The sequence below is a fragment of the Dromaius novaehollandiae genome, chromosome 3 (assembly GCF_036370855.1).
Source record: "Dromaius novaehollandiae isolate bDroNov1 chromosome 3, bDroNov1.hap1, whole genome shotgun sequence".
NCBI lineage: Eukaryota > Metazoa > Chordata > Aves > Casuariiformes > Dromaiidae > Dromaius > Dromaius novaehollandiae.
In genome coordinates this window covers 53,999,564-54,010,111 of record NC_088100.1, presented here as the reverse complement: position 1 = coordinate 54,010,111, position 10,548 = coordinate 53,999,564, and positions in this window count along the sequence as shown.

Here is a 10,548-nt window from a genome sequence, read left to right as displayed (position 1 = left end):
CACCTCACACCTAGGCCAGCAATTCCTAGAGGCCAGCCATAGTACATGTTACAAAGCAACTGCAAAAAGAATAGTAACAACTATGTAAGGTAGCTTGAACCTATTGAGTATACAGAAGTGGCATAAAAAGGACAGGGGAGGTAGGATACTCCGGTTTTATATAGCAGCTGCACTGCAGCACTGCAGTCTAAAGGGTGAGGCGGTTTCTCACATATACTTTACTATATGTGTTTTGTATAATGGATACCTGTCATAATATTAGTGTATCTATATACTGCAATGTAAAAGTTCCTGTCATTCAGACAGTAGTAGTGGAGTTATAACATTTAGATGTAGAATCTTTTCTTATATGTAAAGAAAGGAAGATTTCTCTGTTTTATCAGTTGGATACAATTATCCTTTCTTTTTTTTTTTTCTTTTTTTTTCTTTTTCTTTTTTCTGTTTTAACTGTGGCCAGATGACCAGATCTGTAGAAGATGTGTGAAATTCTGTTTTATTTTATATTTTTATTTTAATTGTGGTGTTATAAAATATTGTGACTCTTCCTCAGTTCTAGCCCCATTTAGTGGAGAACTATTATGTAATTTCCTTTCTTTTGCCCCACCATAGTAAAATCATAGAAGTTTACATTCATAATAAGTAGCTGATTTAGCGACTCTCATATGAAAAGAGCTGTCTTGCAACTTGCAGATCAGGTTTGCAGACAAGTACTTGCAGACAAGTAAGTATTATTAGTTATTATAGCAGAGGAGATATAAATGTCATTTTTTCTGAAAGGTGAAGTGAAACTTCTCAGTTTCAGTAGAGAAGATTTCTGTCAGAGTTTGAAACAGTGCTATATGTGGAAGCTACCACTGTGCCATCTGTCATAGTAAGTGATATTTTGGGGACATGTTATAACCCAGCTGGTGACTAGCTCATAACTTTGACCAAAATATTTTCTGTGAATTAAAGTTGTGTAAGCAATTAGGGCCATTTTCAAATGGCCTAAATTGAGCTTATTCACTGGAGGGAATTGGCCCCTCTGGAAAAGCTATACAGAGTTTAAGAAAGACAGTAATGTATTGAGTCAGGTAGAATATGCCAAATATTGGGAATGGGGATTAAGGCAGAATTAAAACCTGAATATGGTTGTAACTTAAGTTTTGTTGTCAGATAGGGGCATTCAGCTACCATTCTTGTAACCTAAGAACATTATCTGGAACAATATTTTGTCCAGTATTTTTAGCTCGCCTTGCAGAAGAAGATGCTGTCATTTCTCCTGAACTGGTATACCCTGTTAAACCTACTCATCCCTACGGTGTTGAGCCCCAACTTTTGACACTGATGTATTTTTTAAAAAACATCTTTGATGCTTGTGGCAGATGAGACCCTATAAATGTGAACACTTTGAAGATTATCTGAGTTATATTTAGAGACATTATATCTATAATTTCCCCAATCCGTTACTGCTACAGAGGTGATATGCAGCTCTGTTTTCCTGGAATAGCATGAGAAGGTGAAGGAGGAAAGGCCTATCCTTTCTGCAACCTATGGAAACAGTTTGCTGCAGTTTAAAAGGCCTCACATAAAAGTTGGTGAAAGGATTAAATGAAGGTCAGCCTGCATTTGAGGAAACTGGGAGAAAGCTGGCAACACAGACCGGAGAAAGAAATTGTTTCTTTTTGCCTGTACCATGTGCAGCTGATACGTAATAACTGCAGAGAGATTGCTTTGTGATACGCTTTCCTGCAGTGTCTTTTTTCACCCTAAAATTAATAGAACTAAGTTTTCTGAAAGCCAGCTGCTCACTAATAAACTCTGTTGCTGTCCTTATGAAAGCAGTACTGCAACTGCAAACCTAATATTAGATCTCCTAAGGTCTATTAGAAGGATAAGGGGACCATGACTGTAAATTCAAGTCTGGAGGAAGAGGACTGCACTTTCTCACCTGAGAGAGAGAGAGAGAGACTTGCACACCTGAAACCTGAGCAGAATACCTTGGAGGATCTTGTGAGGGAAAAAAACTGTAGTAAATGAACATCACAGGAACTATGAACATGGCTAAAGTCATTTTAAAAAAAATGTATTCCCTTTATAAAAGACTCTAATGACCATCGAATCTTGGAAAAAGTCTGCATAAGAAAAAGTCAAAATAGATCCACAATAGTCCTGTTGCATACTATGGATAATGCTTTCTTAGGAAGTTACAGTGGTGAACAAACAGTTTGAGTGTGAAGTTATATACTTCACTGCTTACTCATCAAAAATATTTTCACCTTTCTTAAGTTTATTTTGTGGTTATTTGAAAAGCACAGCCAAAAAGAACTCTGAAGTGTGAAGCTATCATATCACCCTAGTAAAACAGTGTACTTCACCAGCATAAGAGTGAGGGAAGAATACTCAAAAACCCATTCACGGTGTTTAAGATCAGTTGCTGCCTAGCAGCTATGCCAAGATTCATGGGATTTCTCTTAGACACAGGTCAGTAGGCAGCTGGCCAGTGGTGGCTGCAAGGGAATTCCATCCCCTACTCCCACTGCACTGTTAAAGTAATTCCTTGACTCCATGAGTACCTTTCAGATTTCCAATAGGACATTTTTATTCCATTGTTTTTTTCAGTTATACTTTGCTGCTACCTGGGATATGAGGAATTTTTGCTCAGCGTACCAATCTGGTGGATATGCGACATGCCTACAGACTCATTCCAATTGTATTTATTTGGTATGAATGTTCTTTTTTAGTTACCACTTCTATGGTGCAGTACTGCAGTTGTTAATGGACACATAACCAAACTTCCCCCCAAAGTACAGCTGAGTGAAAATGAACAAACATTTGAGACTGTAGTCATACAAGCTCAGCATCCAAGAGGTCTACTTTTTAACACTGGATCAAATCCTTTGCTCAAAATCATCACACTGCAGTATCTGTCCACCCTCTATTTCACTTCTAAATATCTTCTTCCTTGGAATCCTAAACAGATTTGCACCGTAAGTGAAACCTATGAAATCCTGTCACTGGTTAGAAATTGCAGCAAGCTATATGCTTTATCCCTGCTTTGCAGTATCTTACCAGTAGATTCTCTGCCCAGAAATATACAACTCCTCAATGAAAAAGGAGTCTTTGTCAGATCAAGTCTGTTCCTGGAATATAGAGATTTGTTTGGGAAAGCGAAGTGCAGCAGTGACTCTTTGTTGCTTTGTTTATCTACAGGGATTGTTTTGACAGGATGCTCAAATGTAACTAGATAGATAGGGGTTTTTTTTCTGCTTTTTATGGGAGTGGGAGTGAGGGGGAAGATTTTGACAAGTATTGAGATTCTTTATCCTCGCCTTTTTTCCCAAGCCACTATAGAAATAGATGAGAAAAAAATAGATTAAGTTTTGGCTGAGAAAAATACATAGGGGATTTTTTCTCCTCCCAACTAATTCAAGATAAAGTTTGGACCCAAGACTGCAGCAAATATCTGGATTTTGACTTTATATACACTGTTTGTGCACAGTTTCAGTTTAAACTTTTCTTAAGTTTACCCAAGACCTCCGACCATGCTCTTTGAAAATCTTGGCTAATCTGGGTCAAGTTTCAGCTCTTTTTATGAAAATTTCTAATGCATTTAATAATGTCTCTGTAGAAATTGCGATGCCTAGTCAATGTTTTATTTAACAAACATGCAGAGAATCTAAGTGTTACACCTGATACAGGTGTTTCAGTGCTTTTTTTTCCATAGATATAAGCCATTCTAGGCATGATTAATGCTGTTTTACTTTTTCACTTTTTCCTTTCCTCTTCCAATCTTCGTTGCTCTGTGATCAGTTCATAAGCAGTAAGACTGTTCCAAGCCAGGAGGGCAGATCGTGAACAGTCAAGTAAGAATATCCGTAAAGAGATCAAAGATATCGATATGTGGAAGAAATTCTTAGTTTTGTGTATAGAAACCACCACTGTTTAGTGATGATTAACTCAGAAATTGTATCAATATAAAACAAAACAAAACAAAAAAACCCAAACATTTTGTAGTATCTCTTTTTAAACATTTTAAGTTAAATATTCAACTTGACTTGGAATTTGCAGCAACCTGAAGAGTTCTATTTTAATACCAAGTAGTATAATATTCCAAATACAGCCAAAACACTCATTAGCACAGTAGAACAAGGGAACAGAATTTATTTCCCTCAATCTGATTCACTCTGCATAATTATCAATTATATTAATTGAAAATAAAGACAGACAGGAGGTCTTCAGCAGATTCTACATGAGAAAAAAAAAAAAGAAAGAAATCTAATAGAAGGAAAGACTGGTTTTGTTATGACACTTGCTTCAGACTTGAGAGATCCAGGCTCAGTTCTTCTCTAATAACCACGCTCACTGCAATGCTGAGCCTAAGTCTTCAACAACATTTAGTTAGGAACCAAGAGTGCTGGTGGCTAGGACAAATGCCTTAGGTATTTTAACTTTAGTACCTTAAATGTTTCAGTATGTGTAAATTTGTGTGTGTAAATTGAGCACAGTGAAAATACTTTCATGCCCATTTTGTACCTTCCCTGAATTTCCCACCGTGCTACATATAAAACACGTAACACAGCACCCTACAAGGTTGTAGTCCATATACCTACTGGAAACACTGTTTCAACAGTAGCAGTTAATTATTTTCTTTTCCAGATTTTTGAATCAGCTTCAATAGAAATAATTCTTGGGCTTTTGGCTCAATGCAGATATTTAACAATATTTAACAAATATGTGTCAGAATTCCATTAAAACCAATTTAGATACATTTTTACTGCAACAATGTAATCAAAAATACACTCCCAGTTTATGTCAGTCAAATTATCTACAGTTTGAAGGAAAGCCAGATTTCACAATATAACAGATAGGAACAAGATCAAAGACTAATCAGATGTGCAAGAGACTTTCTTACTAAAATGAAATTTTAGGCACTCTCATGATATATTCTACAAGCAATATAGCTTCTCCCCAAATACATTGATAATTATGTTACCATTGGCTGTGGTGAAGTTCTAATTCCACAGTGAGTATATTTGAATGAAGCATTTATTTTTTCCCTGCTAAGCTGCAGAGTTATCACTCCAGGTCATACCACTATCATTATCACTATCACTGTCACTATCACTGAATATTAAACAAAACCACATCTCACAATGGGAATTGACAATATTAAAGCCTTTTTCTTTTTCTTTCCTTTTTTTTTTCTTTTTTCTTTTTTTAGCCCCTTTTCTCACGAGGTTTCCTTCCTCTGCTGTGGAGACCTTTTTCTTCTTTTATTTTTTGAATTTGGGCCATATTCACCCCTGTCCATTTCTAGTTCATGGGAGCTGATTCCCTAACCCTTTTCCAGTTCAACCACTTTGCCAAATATTTCTGTAGCCCTTTCATAAAAGTATGTCCTCAATTTCACCCACAATTACTTTCCAGTCCATCTATGACATCATTTAATTTTATTCTATCTTGCTACTATTTTACTTCCAGGTTTTCCTCATATTCCGATTCTAGTTGAATGCAGTTATTTCTCTTCTTTTCTAGTTCAATCTCAACTATTTGAGAGTAAACAAAAATTGGTAAGATTTAAAATTGCAAAGAAATGCATTATTCATTATCAATGAGCTAGAATGGGAAAAGGAAATGAGTACTCTGAGTTGAACTGTTAAAGGGGAATAGTTGTGGTAAGCTGAACGGATAGCAAAGGGGAAGAAATGTATAGACTGGGAATGGGAGAAAGATTAAACTTAATTACAAAAGTGAAATAAAAAAGCGTAGGTAAGAGAAAGGGAGTGATTCACAGAGCACAAAGAGAAATAAGGTAGTAAGGACAGAAAAATCAAGACAGATTAGACCATGAAAAGAGAGAATAAACTAGGCATCATGGAAAGCATCCAAAAAACACCAAAAAGATAATTAAACAGATTCAGTTGAAAGAAAAATCCAAATGTAAATTAACACAAGATTAATGGAAAGATACCAATGTGAAAACAATTGTCGGATTAGAGTCTGCTTGCATAGTCATGATGCAAATATCCAGAAAGAAACAGAACTGAATTGCTTTTTACAGCTACGCTGTTTTGAGTGCTGATATGATACTTGGTGCTTTTACAGGCACTGTTTGTTGTGAGGAACGGAGCTCTTGGGCCCTGTATTGCCTGCTTGTGCTGGGTTTTGAGACCGTGGACATCAAGCTGGCTTACTTCAGTCTTTGGCAAGGAGACATCCCACTTTTTATCTGAATGTAGAGTCTCTGTGGTTCCTTCTATCTCTGTTACCTCAAGTGGAGACTATTGCAATGCTCTCTACATGGGGCTACACCTTCAAACCACTTAGAATTTACAGATGGGCTAGAACATCCCAGCCCACTTCTTTAGTAATGTTTCATGCAGAGAGCAGTTTGTTTTGACCTTTTAAACCCTTTTTTCAAATAGTTTGGGACTCAGCTAGGCAGGAGGCAGACTGTCTCTTATTGTGTTTCCTTCACAGTACCTCACCTAAGGCACATCAGCTAAAAGCCCCCTTCATGGTAATAAACAAACAGGAGGAGGCTGATGGCAAAGTGTTCTCTGTGTGAAGTCCTTGACTTTCAACCAAGGTTTTTGCCTGAGTTTCTCAGAAACTAGATTTGATCATTTCAGGAAATATTAAGTGCCCAAGGAAAAAAAAAAAGGAGGGGGGGCAGGAAGGATCTCTCACAAGGATGAACTTGTGGAACACTGCATGTCATAAGGGGGAGATGGGAGAAGAAAAGAGCAAAGATTCGGGGATGGAAGATGGGAGAGAAATAGCTGAGGGGAAGACTGATATTAGAATTTGAAAGATGTGTTCAGTGTTGGGTGTTTTTCCAGAGTGACTGGCAATAAAAGAATGCCTCGAGTATAAGCAGGAAGAGTGGAAACATTGTATGTATGGTGAATTTGACCTTGTCAGATTATTTTTCAATTTTGGTACAAATTCAGTTTTGTGCAGTATTTTAGAGGTACTTGATATAACCTAAAACAACATTATCCCTGAAATATGCTAGAAATAGTCACTTATCAGGACACACTAGGCCATATATAAAATAAACAAGCGGCATAATGTATTGCTGCTTCTTCTAGGTTACCTTCCTAAATGTTTTATTTTCTTCTTGTCAGGTACTGGAAATCATTTCAACGTTTGATTCTGAGACACCAACCACTGTTCATTTATTTATTTTTTTGTCAGAACTTGGGAGATGGAAGGACTGACTGAAGGTGTTATTCTTCGGTTAGCCCTTTATATGAAACGAGCAGGCTTCTGCATGCATGATGATAACATGTCAAGCAGTGGCTGTCAATGGAAGGAAGAAGTAAAAGCAGCCCATGCTTAGGTGAGCACCCCTATGACAGAGGAGCACGCAGAGAGGGATGAGACATCTTGCTGATGTCCCTGTGGAATGAAGGCAGAGAAATGTTCTTGACAGTGGCAACCATGGGATTTCTTTCTCTGTCAGTGAAAGTAAAGTGCAGCTGACAGACTCAGCCTGGAGTAGAGCAGCATGAATGAAAATAGCACTGCAGGGCAAATAAGCCATGGGAAGGAGTGCATCCCATGGAGTGGGGAGGTAATTTTTAGAGGTTTAATTTCACCCAGAATAGTACTAGTTAGTGTCCTTTCCAAAAAGATTATGGCCTTCCACATAGTAGGTTAGAAGAAGGGAACATAAGATGCCTCATGCCCCACAATTCCATTTCCAGAAATTGGAATGAAATACAGATCTTTTGAATTGCATTTGATTGATTTAGATTTGGTCTGATTAAGTAATCTGTCCATGATTTGCAAACCTGCTGTTTAAGTCATTGTGAAACGTCTTTTACTGCTTATTTCTATATTTATCTATGATCATTTAGTACTAGCATCAGCTGCAACATCAATACTTCTTATATTATAAGATAAATATTAGCTGCATTCTGCTACATCAGGCTACTGGCAGGACTCAAGATATTTGCCTTCTTCTACCAAAGAAATTCATTGATTTAGACAAAGAGGAAGTATGTTAAAATAGATATTTAGCCTTTTAAATTTATTAATAACTACCAGAAACATACCAGGTAAAGAATTGCTTTGCAAATATTAGCATAATAACACAAAGCTCAGCTATCCTGGTGAGTCACAGTTTTAGGGAGAAACTGAACTGATTCCAAAAATGTATGGAAATTCTTTGCTAGTTTGAAATATCTTTGATCCTCAAGGAGGAAGAAATTAAAATACTCATTTCAGTGAGGCATAGTTGGCTTTTCATTCCTAGTCCTGTTATTTGTATAACACAGCTCAATCCTTGGTGGCAAACAGTAAGGATGGAATAGTTATATGCTCTTAACTCTGAAGGCTGTTCCAAGGGTCCTTAATTAAGGTGAGAGGTGATCCCATTCTAAGGCTATTGGGGCCATATAAGCACCTAGGAACTTAATACAGTCAAAAGTCATTATGGTTTTATTAACTTTCCATCATTTTACTTGATTTTATGAGCTTTCATTACAATTCAACATGTAAGGATATGTAGTAAGAATCCTTCTCTTGCCATCAGATACTGCTTAGGGATGAATAAAACTCTATCAGTGCTGTCTGCCATGACATTTGCCAAAATACTCAGTTGTTTTTTCAGTTAGATTTTGTTTGTTTTTAACTATTTTTGATAATATTGACTTATCAGAATATCTGTAAAGAGGAGAAACAACACTGCACATATTTTTACTTGTCCTGCATGAACAGCACCATCATAACTTAAACTGCTGTTATCACTACTATTCGACACATGTCTTCTCATAGTATGACTGTGTATTCCTGAGAGAATGATGGCTCTCACATACATACTTAAAAGGATATTAATATATTGCAAAGTCAAACACTAACATTTTTAGGAAATTACATGATTTAGATTGCATTTTCAGTCTCAATTCAGGCACAGTCTTCGTAACTACATGATCATGTGCTCTCTTTTGTTATATTTTTCTTGATCATTTTTCCTCAGTTCAACGACCTGCTGCTTCTTTCAGTGCATGGTCAGTGTGCATCTAATGACTATAAGGCACAGTTTTCCACTGTTCCATTTCACTTATCTCTTCATAGCTCAGAATATGATCTTATGCTTTGTTTACCAAGTATTGTTTCAGCCATGCTCCAATTACAGCTTTATAAGTTTCCTTGTGGACTTTCCTATAACACTCATCATATGATTGTTTCACAACTGTTAATTCATTTTCACAACACCTCTGTGAAATGAAAGCAACTTGTTAGTTGAGTTCATTAGGACAAATGATAAAAACTGACCGTAAAATTGCTGAGAGATTGTAGATACTATAATTACTGTTAGAGGCAGTACAACATCAGTCAGGAACTAAGGACAAGCTGAGATGAAAAAGGATCTAATCATTTGTGACACACAAATATGATTTGTACTTATTATTGGTGTCAGAAACAACTACATTACAGTCATTGATTCAAGCTCCTTGCTGCTGTAGTGAGCCATGCAATGAAGACTGAATCCTGAAGTCCAAAGCATACCCATTCCGTACTCAGGCTCTGGAAAAGGTTAGCTCATGTTTGGTCAGTTAGGCTATTAAATCCATCTGCCCCACTGCACCTTGTTGCTAGCTATTCCTCCAGCAAGAAAATCCCAGCTCCAGTATTTCAGTCATGAGTACCTTGCTTATCATGATGGGACAATGCAAACATGAGCCTGCATGCTCATCTCCAAAATTTGTCATCTCCTTTTGTTCCTCAATGTCCCAAACTAGTTATTAGTTTGGGCAAACAAACTTAAACCACAAACCAACGTTTTCTGCTTTAAGTTCACAATTTTATAATGTCTTGTAGACTGTTAGTAGCAAAAACTAAAAGCTCCACAAAATTTAGTTTGAAGAAATTAGAATTTTTGAGCATTGCCTATATCTGAGGTGCACCAAGTTGGAGAGGAGAAAGTTTAAGTGCAAGTACCAAAGTAAACATGGGAACATAAGCAAGTCTTTAAACATATCTATCAAATGGTGAAAGCTCTTCTGACTCCAAAACAAATAACCCATGTAAACACAAGCAAGGTCCAGCCAGCACTATCAAAGAAGTTTCTATGAACTAGGAGAACAGAACTAGAAGCATATCTCCAAGTAAATCCAAACTCTGGTGTTTCATAGAAAGATAACACAAAATTATGCATCAAGCGGAACAAAATTTTTTGTGGTCCCTTGCAGCATGGATGCATTTATTCAGAGCACCGCTGTCACTGGAGATTGTGAATATCAGTTTGCTCTGTATATCAGGATGTTGTGTTCCAAATTAACTCTCATACAGTAAGCATATAACTGCTGACTGCTTGCATGAAGTTTGGGTAAACTAACCAGCCCAGTACCGCCAAAAGTGTTAGACTGTATTCCTGCTGCTGTCTTAAATCATGGTATCACTTTCTCTCTTCTGGCACTTCCTTCATCATTCACCAAACATCTTCCAACTTGAGGTTTACTGAACTCTAGCAAAAGATATATACTTGAGTCTATTACACTGCAGGTTACTTCTAATGGCAGTTCTGAAATAATCAGTTGATTTGAATTTAAACTT